This window comes from Mastigoproctus giganteus, chromosome 8, assembly GCF_048544385.1.
Source record: "Mastigoproctus giganteus isolate SK-2022 chromosome 8, ASM4854438v1, whole genome shotgun sequence".
NCBI lineage: Eukaryota > Metazoa > Arthropoda > Arachnida > Uropygi > Thelyphonidae > Mastigoproctus > Mastigoproctus giganteus.
In genome coordinates, this window is record NC_143582.1 from 123686199 (window position 1) to 123698288 (window position 12090).

Consider the following 12090-nt stretch of genomic DNA (forward strand, 5'->3'; position numbering starts at 1 on the left):
ATGCCACACTGCTCCAATTTGTGCCGAAGCCTTTTTTTTTTTTTTGTCCTGAAATCAAAAATGTGTGATGTCAAAATTATTTTTTACATTCAGTTAATATAAAATCTGTATTTTGTCAGTGAAATCTAATTTCTAGTGGTCTGTGGACTTTAAAAAACCTTCTGTTTCCCCCTTCATAGAAATACCTGAGCTCCAGCTCTTTGAAAGTAAAAAGTTGGCAACTATGGTAAAAGAATTTAGCAGATTATATTTATTTTATTTTATTTAATAATGCATATATACCTGAATACATAATCAGATAACTTGTATTGCATAATATCTCTATAATTGAAATGTTATATCAAACAGATTAGATAGTATACCTGTAATTTCGGAAGTGTGGGATAGGGGAGGAGTGCCAGCGAAGACAAAATGAGGAAAAGATAAAGGTATTTCAAACTATGCTGAAGGTTTTTGAAATGTAATTAAGATTTCCAGAGGCACAAAAAGATCAACCTCAGAAAGAGAGACCGCTGGCTTGTAGTGTTAGTGGAAAATAGTAAGTTAATACCATAAACCAAACTGATATATGGGATATGAGATATGATACTGATATGAGATAGGAAAAAAATAAAAACATATAGAAGAATACAGAGGCTTCCAGAAGGAAGCCTCTATATTCTTCTAAATCCTTTATCCATGCTTGTTGCTTAGAAGATAACGAAATTTTGCAACATTCTTGTTAAAATAACAAATGAAAAAGTAAAGCCATAAGTTATTACCATCCATTCATCAGCTTTTCCGAAATTCAAGTATATGATATCAAAATTATTTTTTGCATCCGGTTCCTTTGTGACCACATTGTTATATATGCTCAAATTGGTCAGACAAGACTTCCCATTAACAAACCCATGCTCTGTCTAAACTATTACTACAGTCTTGTCTAGATGATTCTCTATTACTCTTTTAACCAGTGACTCTTATTTTCCCTAGAACAGAAGTTAAACTAACAGGTCTGTGATTATTTGTGTTACCCTTTGTCCCCCCCCCCCCCTTTGTGAATTGGGGGGCATGTGCACATCAGCAGTCCATGGGGACCTCCCCTGGATGCTCTCATAATTATGGCTAAGGGTTTGCCAACTTCTGTCCTCACTGCCATCTTCAGTATAATTGGATAGATTCCATCCACCCCAGGTGCCTTTTTTTTATGTTTAACTTCAACAATTTCTCCTCCACTTTGCTCTAAGTTTTCAAAAAATCACTTAGCTCTCTGTTAGAGTTTTATTAATATCTGGCATTCCCCTCCTTGAATAACTCCTCATGTGTGAATGTAGATGCAAAATGCTCATTCAGTTTATCAATTACTTGAGCAGGCTCATCAGTAGTCGAACCATCTATGTTCAGTGGACCAAGCTGATTCATCCCCTTCCTTCTAGAGTTTACATGGGTAAAGAACTCTTTGCTGTTTTTGTTTGCATCCTTTGACAAGGATTTCTCGTAATCTGCCTTTGCCTGCCTAACCTTCTTTGTGACTTGATTACAGATTAGCTTATATCTGGCATAGGCTTCTGCGTCGCCTGAGAATTTATATTTGTTCTATGCATTTTTCTTCTCTGCCGCGAGCCTCATTAATTCATCTGACCTCCATTCAGGCCTGAACTTTGAACAGTATTTCTTAGTTTGTATGAAAAGCCTAGTAGCTCCAAGATTAAGTCCCTGAAGGCTTCCCATTTAGAATTCACCATTGGTAACATCATCAGTTGATCCCACTGATTATAATTAAAAAACTGTCTGAGACCACAGTAGTCACCTTTACGAAAGCAAAAAACCTTTCCTTTACCCTTGATGGTAGTTATTTAGGCAGGCAAAGTATAGTTAATAAATTTAATGAGCTGGAAGAGCTAGTCAAGACATCAAAGGCAGATATTGTTGGGATATCAGAGATCTGGTGTCACACAGACATAAGGAGTGCAGAATTGGAATTTATGGAATAAAATGTGAACAGAAAGGATAGACAGGACAGGAAGGGAGGAGGGGTTATGCTGTTAGTTAAGAAACACATAAAATCTAAGGAAGTGAATCCAATTGATGTTGGTGGACAATGCAATGTTGAGTCTGTTTGGTATAACATAAGCAAAGGGAAAGAAAAAAATGAGAGTAGGTGTGTGTTATAGGCCTAATGAATCTGATGAGTATAATAAGCATTTGTGCAAAGAAATGGAGTGGGCAAGTAAATCACAGTGTCTTACATGGGGGATTTTAATTTCCCAGAGACTGACCAGAATTTGAGTTTGTCACTCGCACATTAGCAAGGCTTTTGTGGATTTATTGGATGATTGTTTTCTACAACAGCATGTTCGGGAGGCAACTAGAGGGAGTAATACTCTTGATCTGATTATCAGTAGTGATTCTTCATGCATTAAGAATCTGCAGATAAAGGAACCAGTAGGTGACAGTGATCACAGTGTGGTGAAGTGGGATTTACTCAAAGGGGTAACTACCATCAGGGGTAAAGGGATGGGTTTTTGCTTTCGTAAAAGTGACTACGGTGGTATGAGACAGTATTTAAATTCTATACAGTGGTACCAACTGATGATGTTACCAACAGCAAATTCAAAATGGGAAGCATTCAAAGGAATAATCTTGGAAGCTACTAGGCTTTTCATACCAACTAAGAAATATTGTTTAAGATTTAGGCCTAAATTGATATCAGATGAACTAATTGGACATGTGGCAGAGAAGAAAATTGCATGGGATGTACCGTATTTCCCCATGTATAAGATGCACCCTTTTTCGAAAAATTTGGTGTCTAAAAACTGGGTGCGTCTTATACAGTGATTGTAGATTTTTTTTATTTGCATTTCCTGCTTTTTCGTGTTTGTTGTCTTAGCGCTCATTGTTTCGCACTTGTTACCGGTATATTAGGTTACGTTTTGCCACGTACTGCCCAGAAATGGCTCAGAAAAGATTTTCGTACAGTGCTGAATTCAAGTTAAAAGTGATCCAGTTTGCAAAAGTGAATGGAAATTGTGCTGCTGAACGTAAGTTTGGTCCTCCTCCAACTGAGAAAGCAATCCGAGACTGGCTACGGGAAGAAGAAGGCCATGAGAGGCAAGTCAGCAAAATGGCCTGATTTAGAGAGGGAATTGAAGATATGGATTGAAGAGCAAAGGGCAATTGGAATTCCTGTGTGAGGCAAGAAGAATTGCTAATGAAAAAGAAGTTACTGATTTCAAAGGAGGACACAATTGGTTCTTCAGGTTCATGAAACGGAATGGACTAAGCATGCGCACACACACACCAGACTTGCCCAAAAGATGCCTGAAAGCTGTGAGCAGAAGGTCCGTGAATTTCATCGTTTTGTCATTCAATGTCGGAAGACACATTCAATGACAAAACGATGTTTGAGTTGGGACAGATTGCAAATATGGACGAAGTCCCCCTTTAATTTGATGTCCCAAGTAACAGAATTGTTGATAAGAAGGAGTGAAAACTGCAACTGTGAAGACAAGTGGACATGAAAAGAGCCATTATACAGTTGTTCTAGCTTGTTGTGCCGACGGAACCAAGCTGCCTCCTATGCTGATTTTCAAACGCAAAACAATGCCAAAAGAAGACATTCCTCGAGGAGTGATTGTCCACGCTCATGACAAGGGTTGGATGGATCAGGATGGGATGATGATCTGGTTTGAGAAAGTTTGGAGCAGGAAACCAGGTGGACTCTTACGTAAACCTGTCCTATTGGTGCTTGATCAGTTCAGGGCACACATAACAAAAAACACAAAGAAGATTGCTGCTGAGCAAAAAACAAGACTTGCCATCATTCCTGGAGGCTTGACATCCCAGCTCCAACCACTTGATGTCAGCATTAACAAACCCTTCAAAGCTGCCATGAGAGAAGAATAGAACCAATAGATGAAGTCTTCTGGTGACAATTTGACACTAGCAGGAAGAGTCAAGAAACCAACTATAGGAGAAGTTTGTACCTGGGTGAAAAGATCCTGGGATAATATCAAGGTTGAGATTGTTGTCAAGTCATTTAAGAAGTGTGGCATTTCAAATGCCATAGATGGAACTGAGGACGAGGCAATATATGAAGACAGTAATTCGTCATCCGAAACAGATGAGGACAAGCTAATGGATGGGAGTTTTGACAGTGATGAGGAGTTGTATGAATTTTATGATGAATAAAACTTGAGTTCAATAACTTTATGTAATATATATTTTTGAAATTTCGGGCCCCAAAATTAAGGTGCGTCTTATACATGGGGAAATATGGTATATAAATTAACAGTTGACACAGAAGCCTATGATAGATATAATCTGGTCTGTAACGAAGTCACAAAGGAGGTTAGGCTGGCAAAGGCAGATTGCAAGAAATCTTTGGCAACAGATCCAATTCACCCCTCTGTTCGTTCAAAATACCTGTCCAGCTGAGCCTTAAACTTATTTAGGCTATCAGGCTTTACAGATGATACGAAGGTCGGCAGGGTTGTGAACAACACTAATGACAGTACGTTGCTGCAACAGGATCTAGAAAAGTTGAGCAGATGGGCTGAGAGGTGGCAACTGAAATTTAACATTGACAAATGTAAAGTACTGCATGTAGGAAGCAGTAACCCCAGAGTAACATATCAACTGCATGGTGCTACACTGACAGTGGTAGAGAGTGAAAAGGACCTTGGGATAATTGTGCAGGCAGATGTGAAGTTTTCTGAGCAGTGCAGACAGTCTGCAAGCATAGCTCATGGTGTCTTGTCAATGATATACAGGAATTTGTCTAGCAGGGATAAGGAGGTAATTATCCCCTTGTATAAGGCAATGGTTAGGCCACTCCTTGAGTACTGTATACAGGTCTGGAGACCTTATTTTAGGAAGGATGTAGAGCTGCTAGTGAGTACAGAGAAGGGCAACAAGATTAGTGAATGGAACAAAGGGTTGCTCTTACGAAGAAATGCTTAAGTTTTGCAAATTACAGTGTCTGGAGACTAGGCACCTGTGAGGTGATCTAATTGAGGTGTATAAAGCCTTGAATGGTTTGAGCATGCTCACTGCTGATGGGATTCTTCTTCTTGCTCAGAATAATCGCCCGAGAGGGCATAAATTCAAATTGAGGAAAGACAGTTGTAGGATAGATGTGCGGAAGTTTGCCTTTAGCCAGCGGGTGGTTGATTGCTGGAACAAACTTCCATCTGTTGTTGCAGAAGTTGATAACTTAAACAGAATCAAGGCAGAACTGTACAAACATATAGATACAAAAATGTGTACTGAAAGGATACACAAGACAAGACAGGAAGGGTTATGTTGTTAGTTAAGAAACACACAAAATCTAAGAAAGTGCATCCAGTTGATGTTGGTGGACAATGCAATATTGAGCCTGTTTGGTGTAACATAAACATTGGAAAAGGAAAAATGAGAGTAGATATGTGTTATAGACCTAATGAATCCAGAGAAATAGTCGGCCAGTAAATCAGAATGTCTTATAATGGGGGATTTTAACTTTCCAGATATTTCCTGGAACTTGTGGATTGGTCACTCTTACACTAGCAAAACTTTTGTGGGTTTATTGGATGACTGTTTTCTACAGCAACATGTTCAAGAGGCAATCAGAGGGAGTAATACCCTTGATCTGATTATCAGCAGTGATTATTCATGCATTAAGAATTTGCAGATAAAGGAACCACTGGGTGACAGTGACCACAATGTCCTGATGTAGGAATTACTTAAAGAATTACTTTCCCTATAAAGGAAGTAAGCAAACCCTGAGCCATAATTACGAGAGCTTCCTTGGACTGTGAGGGGAGTTACAAATGAACTGCAGGTATGCAATTGTATCACCAATTCACAAAGGGGATTCAAACGGTCACACAAATAACTATAGAGCTGTTAGTTTAACTTGTTTTGGGGAAAATATTGGAATCACTAGTTAAAGAAACTTTGCAAGATCAGCTAGACAAGACTGCAGTAATAATAAGGCAAAGCATGGGTTTTTTAAAGGGGAGGTCTTGTCTGACCAATTTGATTGGATACTATGATGTGGTCACAAAGGAACTGAATGCCAACAATAATTTTGATATCATATACTTGGATATCAGGAAAGCTTTTGATACTGTTGCACATGAAAGACTGCTGTACAAATTGGAGAGATATGTATTAATTATAAGTTGCTACAATGGATAAAGGGATGGTTGAGTGTGAGACAACAGAGAGTGGTAATCAATGGACACTGCTCTTCGTGGACAAATGTTATTAGTGGAGTTCCCCAGGTTCGGTGTTGGGCTAATTGTTGTTTTGTATATTTATCAGTGATGAAGGTATATCAGGTTTAATGTCCAAGTTTGCAGATGATACAAAGGTTGGCAGGGTTGTTATGACAGTAAAGACAGAATGCTACTCCAACTGGATCTAGATAAGTTGGGCAAATGGGCTGAGAAGTGGCAACTGAAGTTTAACATTGACAAATGCAAAGTACTGCATGTGGGTAGCAATAACCGAAGAGAAATTACCAACACTTTGTGGTACTACACTCAGGAAAGTGAAAAAGACCTGTGGGGTAATTGTGCAGTCGAATATGAAGTTTGCTGAGAAATGCAGATGGACTGCCAGGGCAGGTCACGGAGTCTTGTCAATGATATATAGGAATTTTGCTTGTAGAGACAGTAAGGTAATTATCTTGTTATACAAGACAGTGGTCAGGCCACACCTAGAATACTGTGTACTCTAGGTCTGGATGCCTCATTTTAGGAAGCATGTAGAACAAGTACAAAGAAGGACAACAAGATTGATGAGGGGAAATGTAGAGTTGCTAGAACGAGTACAAAGAAGGGCAACAAGATTGGAGAGGGGTACAAATGGGTGTTCTTACCAAGAAAGGCTTAAGTTCTGCAAATTGTAGAACCTGGAGAGTAGGCACCTGCGAGGTTATCTGATTGAGGTGTATAAGGCCTTGAGTAAGCTGAATGCTGATGGCATTTTTCTTCTTGCTCAGATTAAGAACCTAAGGGGCAGAGATTTAAATTGAGGAAAGACAGTTGTAGAATAGATGTGCAGAAATTTGCCTTTAGCCGGCGGGTAGTTGATTGGTGGAACAGATTTTCATCTTTTGTTGTGGAAGTTGATAGCCTATATAAATTTAAGCCTGAGCTGGACAGGCATTTAGAACGAATGGAGGGGTGAAATGGGAGGGGTTTTTTTTTTTTTTTTGGCTGATGCTGCATAAGCTTGCTAGTTGGTACGAAAAGCCTAGTAGCTTCCAAGATTAATTGCTTGAATGCTGTTGGTAACATCATCAGTTGGTCCCACTGTGTAGAATTTAAAAACCGCCTGGGACCACTACAGTCACCTTTATGAAAGCAAAAACCCCTCTCATTACCCCTGATGGTAGTTAGGCTTTGAGTAAATCCCACATCAGTACACTGCCATCAGTGGTTTCTTTATCTGCAGATTCTTAATGCATGAATAATCACTGCTGATAATCTGATCAAGTGTATTACTCCCTCTTGTTGTCTCTTGAACATGCTACTCTAGAAAACGATCATCCGATAAATCCACGAAAGTCTTGCTAGTGTTTGTGTGACCAACCAATCCACAAGTTCCAGTCAATATCTGGGAAGTTAACATCTCCTATTATAAGACAATCTGATTTACTGCCCCCTCTTTTTCTCTGTACAATTGTTTGTTGTACTTATCAGAGTCATTAGACCTATAACACCCTCCTCTCAATTATTAGCCATATATTAACCATATGGTGCAAGGAAGCCTGAGGCTTATGCTGCACTGGCCAAAAAAAAAAATTTCCATATTACCGAGAGAGAGAGAGAGAGAGAGAGAGAGAGAGAGAGAGAGAGAGAGAGAGAGAGAGAGAGAGAGAATGATGATATCCAGCTCAGGACCCTGGGTGTGCCACACCAAACTGACTGTCCACCCATGTCAACTGGATGCACTTTTTTCTTAGATTTTATGTTTAAAAAAAAAAAAAAGTAAAGCAAGAAGTAAATAATGTGCAAAGTAGCAAGAAACAAAGGAGAAAAAGGTATAGGAAGAATTTAGGAATGTTAAAAGTTAAAAAATCTATATATAGAAAAAGTGGGATGGGAATGTTTATATTCATTATGGTTGTTGGGTACTTTGCCTGTAAGTTTACTTTTTCACTTTCTTCTTTTTTCTTTTATACAATATATTGTTTATATATGTATATAAAACAGGAATCTCTCCCCAGCAACTTCTGTTTTATGTATGCACAGTTCAGCTTAGTATTCAAACCAATGCTGAAATATGAAAATTATAAATGTAAATCATTGGAGTAGGTCTACTGACTAATGCTGAGGATGCGAGGGAGAAATACATGGAGTAAATATTTTCCCTTTAGAACATTTGTTTATGCTCCACCATTTCAGTGATATGCTGGTGTAATGTTTAATATATATATAGTGTTGCATGTAGACATGTCACCATTGTATACAAATCCATATCCCCTTGGATGTATTTTGTATTAATTTTTGTAATGTTTTGAAAACTGCTGTTCATGGGCACTGGCAAGATATTTTGACAGGTGGTGCATGTAGGAATAAATTATTTGTTCACCAAAATAAATTGATAAAAATATTAAAAATTGTATATTACTTTAAAATCCAAAGGTTTTCAAATCGGTAGCATGGTGCAAGGTGTGCACTTGCATACCTTGCACCATGCTTTCGGTGTCCATGCTACTGTCTTTGTTATTAATTAATGTTTATTATGTTCTCTGAAAGTGACTGTGAAAAGAGCAAAGAAAATCATGACACTGAAACAAAAAGAAAAGTGTTTGATTGCGTGTAGAGAGACTGTTTAGGAGTGAATGAACCATCAAGAAAAATGAGGTTGCTATAAGGACAGATATTACATGTGGAAATCAAAAAGTTCTAGTGTCTTACCTGCACTGTGACCATTATGTAGAGAAGATGGAAACGGTCCTAAAGGCTCATAAAAATGTGCCTTTTAAGTAGCATGCTAATACATGAGAAAGCCAAGCATTTACACAGTTATTTTGTTGCAGCATCAAAGGTGAGTGCAAAGGCAGAAAATATTAAATTTAAAGCCAGTTAGGGCTGGTTCTGAAAGTCTTCTTTAGAAGACTTTCAGCATAACATATAATGTGTAACTTATCTAATCTGCACAACAAAATTTATGGGAGAATTTCCCTCATCAAATCGAAGTACTGTTGAAAAGTTTTCTGAGACCCTGGTCAAGGTGTTTAAAGAGAAGGGTTACAAACCAAAGCAGTTTTTTGATGTGGATGAACTTATTGCTGTAGTAAAAATATATTGCTACATCTAGATAGCCCACAGATTATATTTTAAATGTAGAAAATTGAGTTTTCACTATGAAATGACTTTTATTGTAGATTTCATGAAACCAAGTGTTGAAGAAGAACACTTGTTCAATAAATAACTATTAATACATTCTTTGAAATGTTCCAGATCATGAAAAGTAAATGGAGAAAGATTTCTCATATACACATTTGCTTATACAGTAATACCCCGAAGTTACGCGATAGGTGGTCCGACGAAAATCGCTTAAGTCGAATTCGCGTAAGTCGGGGTACAACTTTGCATACAAATACATATAAATTTTGCTTAATTGGGACCAAGGACTAACAAAAACACTAGTTTAGAAGAAAAATATTTAATAAAATTGCAGTTATTAAATTCCTACTATTAGTTCACACTCTCCCTATATATATTTATATATCTTGTTCAAATTTTCAATCGTTAATAAAATACTTTTTATTCATCCACTCAAGTTCAAATAAATTTTTTTAAACTTGTAGTGGATGACACTTGATGTTAATACAGTTTTTTCAAATATTAATTCATTAATTAAATTTAATTAATTTTAGTTTTATATGGGAGAAAAAAATTTCTCTTATATAAGATATTTAGCAGGATATAAATTTAGGAATAAATACCGTCAGTGGCGAAGCGTGTAGATCACTGGAAAAAAATTTCTTTTTCAGATTCTTTTTTTCATTCTGGGTTCTAGTCTGAGTCAAGGAGGGAACAAAATGGAAAATGAAACATGTGAATAAAAATAATAGTCCAACACCATATATAGAAAGGAAAACGGAACATTGCAAGGAAATTCGCTTTCTATTTTGCCACTTAATATTGTGATTCTGTCATATGTATGTACATATTTATATTAATTGTAATTATTTAATAAAAAGTAACTAAAATAAAATTTTTCTTTGTTGACCTAAGTAGGAATTGACTTTAAAAAATTTTTTTTTATATTACTTGTTTTTACATATTAATACAAAATATGTATTAAAAAAGTAAATGAGTTACGTAAAAAAGTTATTTCGATGTCGATGGCTTCATAAAATCTAACAAATTCTTCTATCGACACAGCGCCTTCTTTTTTTCACGCAGAATTTCTTCGTAGCAAGTTAATTTTTTTATTCCTTGCTTTGTAGCTATAACGCGTTCTTCGTTGGAGTCTATGTATTCTAAAATTTCTAAGCCCTTTTCAATTGAGCTGAGACCTTCTGTCAAACTTGCAGTTGTCATGTGCTTTTCTGGTGGAACTGGGTCTGAAGTGTCGGATACTTCAGTGACGTTTTGCTCACGCATCTCATTCATTGTCAGCTCCTGACTATGTGAATCCAACAGCTCATTGACATCATCACCATTGACTTCCAAATCTAATTGCCTGGCAAGATTATAACAACTTCTTCTATCACATGAGCGACATGATCAGTTTCTGGCATTGTTTTTGTCTCGTTTTTGAAAAAAAAATGAACAAAGTTTCTTCCAGATGCCATTCAATGTTTTTTTTTTTTGTGAATTTCATCCCAAGATTCATCAATGATTCTTATGGCATCTAAAACATTGAATTGTTTCCAAAAGTCTTTATCTCACTATTTTGTCTCATAGCTTCATTCAGACGTGCAAACAAACGCCTCGTGTAGTAAGCCTTGACGGGTGGGTAAAGTGCCTACCTAGCAACCCAAAGGTTGCGGGTTCGATTCCTGCCTCGGGCTTGGATCAAAGTACTGCAAAAACCTTGGGAGGTGCATTATGGCCAAAGAAGCCTATGCGCCAACAACTACCAAAAAAAAAAAAAAAAAAAAGTAAGCCTTGAATGTTTTGATGACTCCCTGGTCCATTGGTTGAAGCAAGCTGGTTGTGTTTGGAGGCAAAAACACAACTTTCACACGTGGGTCGAAATTAATTAGGGTGGCAGGAGGGTGACCGGGTACATTGTCAATAAGAAGCATCACTTTAAATGGAATCTGTTTAGACTTGCAATAACATTCGACTTCGGATATGAAGTGGTGACCAAACCAGTCCTCAAAAACGAAGCTGTCACCCAAGCTTTATGATTTGACTTCCAAATCACTGGTAAGCTAATTTTAGATATACACCAAACGAAAAAAATCAAGAACCGCGTAACTCCGAGTTCGCGTAAGTCGGGGTAGCGTAAGTCGGGGTATTACTGTATTAAATTTCTTTTAAGAAAGATATAGCTTTTAATTTCAATGTTTTTTTTCTTTACCTAACAGAAATATTAACACACAATTTTCATAATTAGTACTGTGTAGTGTAATTCAAAAAAAATGTTAAAAAATCAAAAGCATCTCAGTGACATAAACATATTAAAAGGAATGGAGCACTTTTAACCTACATTAAAACTATACACTTATTTCCAGTTTAAAATTGCTATGTACAGATGGAAATTACATGTCTCATGGTATTTTCTTACCACTTCATCAGTGACTGTCGCTACTCTACCATTACAAAGAACAGAATGACAAACCCACAGTCACTGAAAGTAATCAGATCATACTATGAAACATCTGATTTTCTTCTGTATATAATTTACAACTGAAAATGAATAGATATGTAAATCTCATATACGTTTAAAATGCTTCATTCCTGTTTTTAATAAATTAAAAGAACTTTTAGGACAAACTAAACAGATAGCCTTCTTCACTTTGTAGATTTTAAAATGACTTAAATGAGATTTGTTCTGTGTCATATGACATGATGCATCATATAACATTAATTAATAACTATTTTAATCAATTTGGAAGAAATATTCTAGAACACTGCTTGGCAGGAAGACATATCT

The 12090-nt window shown here is 36.9% G+C and overlaps 1 protein-coding gene across 3 annotated transcripts in view; it reads left to right on the forward strand.

Moving 5' to 3' along the window:
- Positions 1-12090, forward strand: part of LOC150081797 (WD repeat-containing protein 26) — a 597339-nt gene that overhangs the window by 362063 nt on the left and 223186 nt on the right. The window lies entirely within an intron of this gene.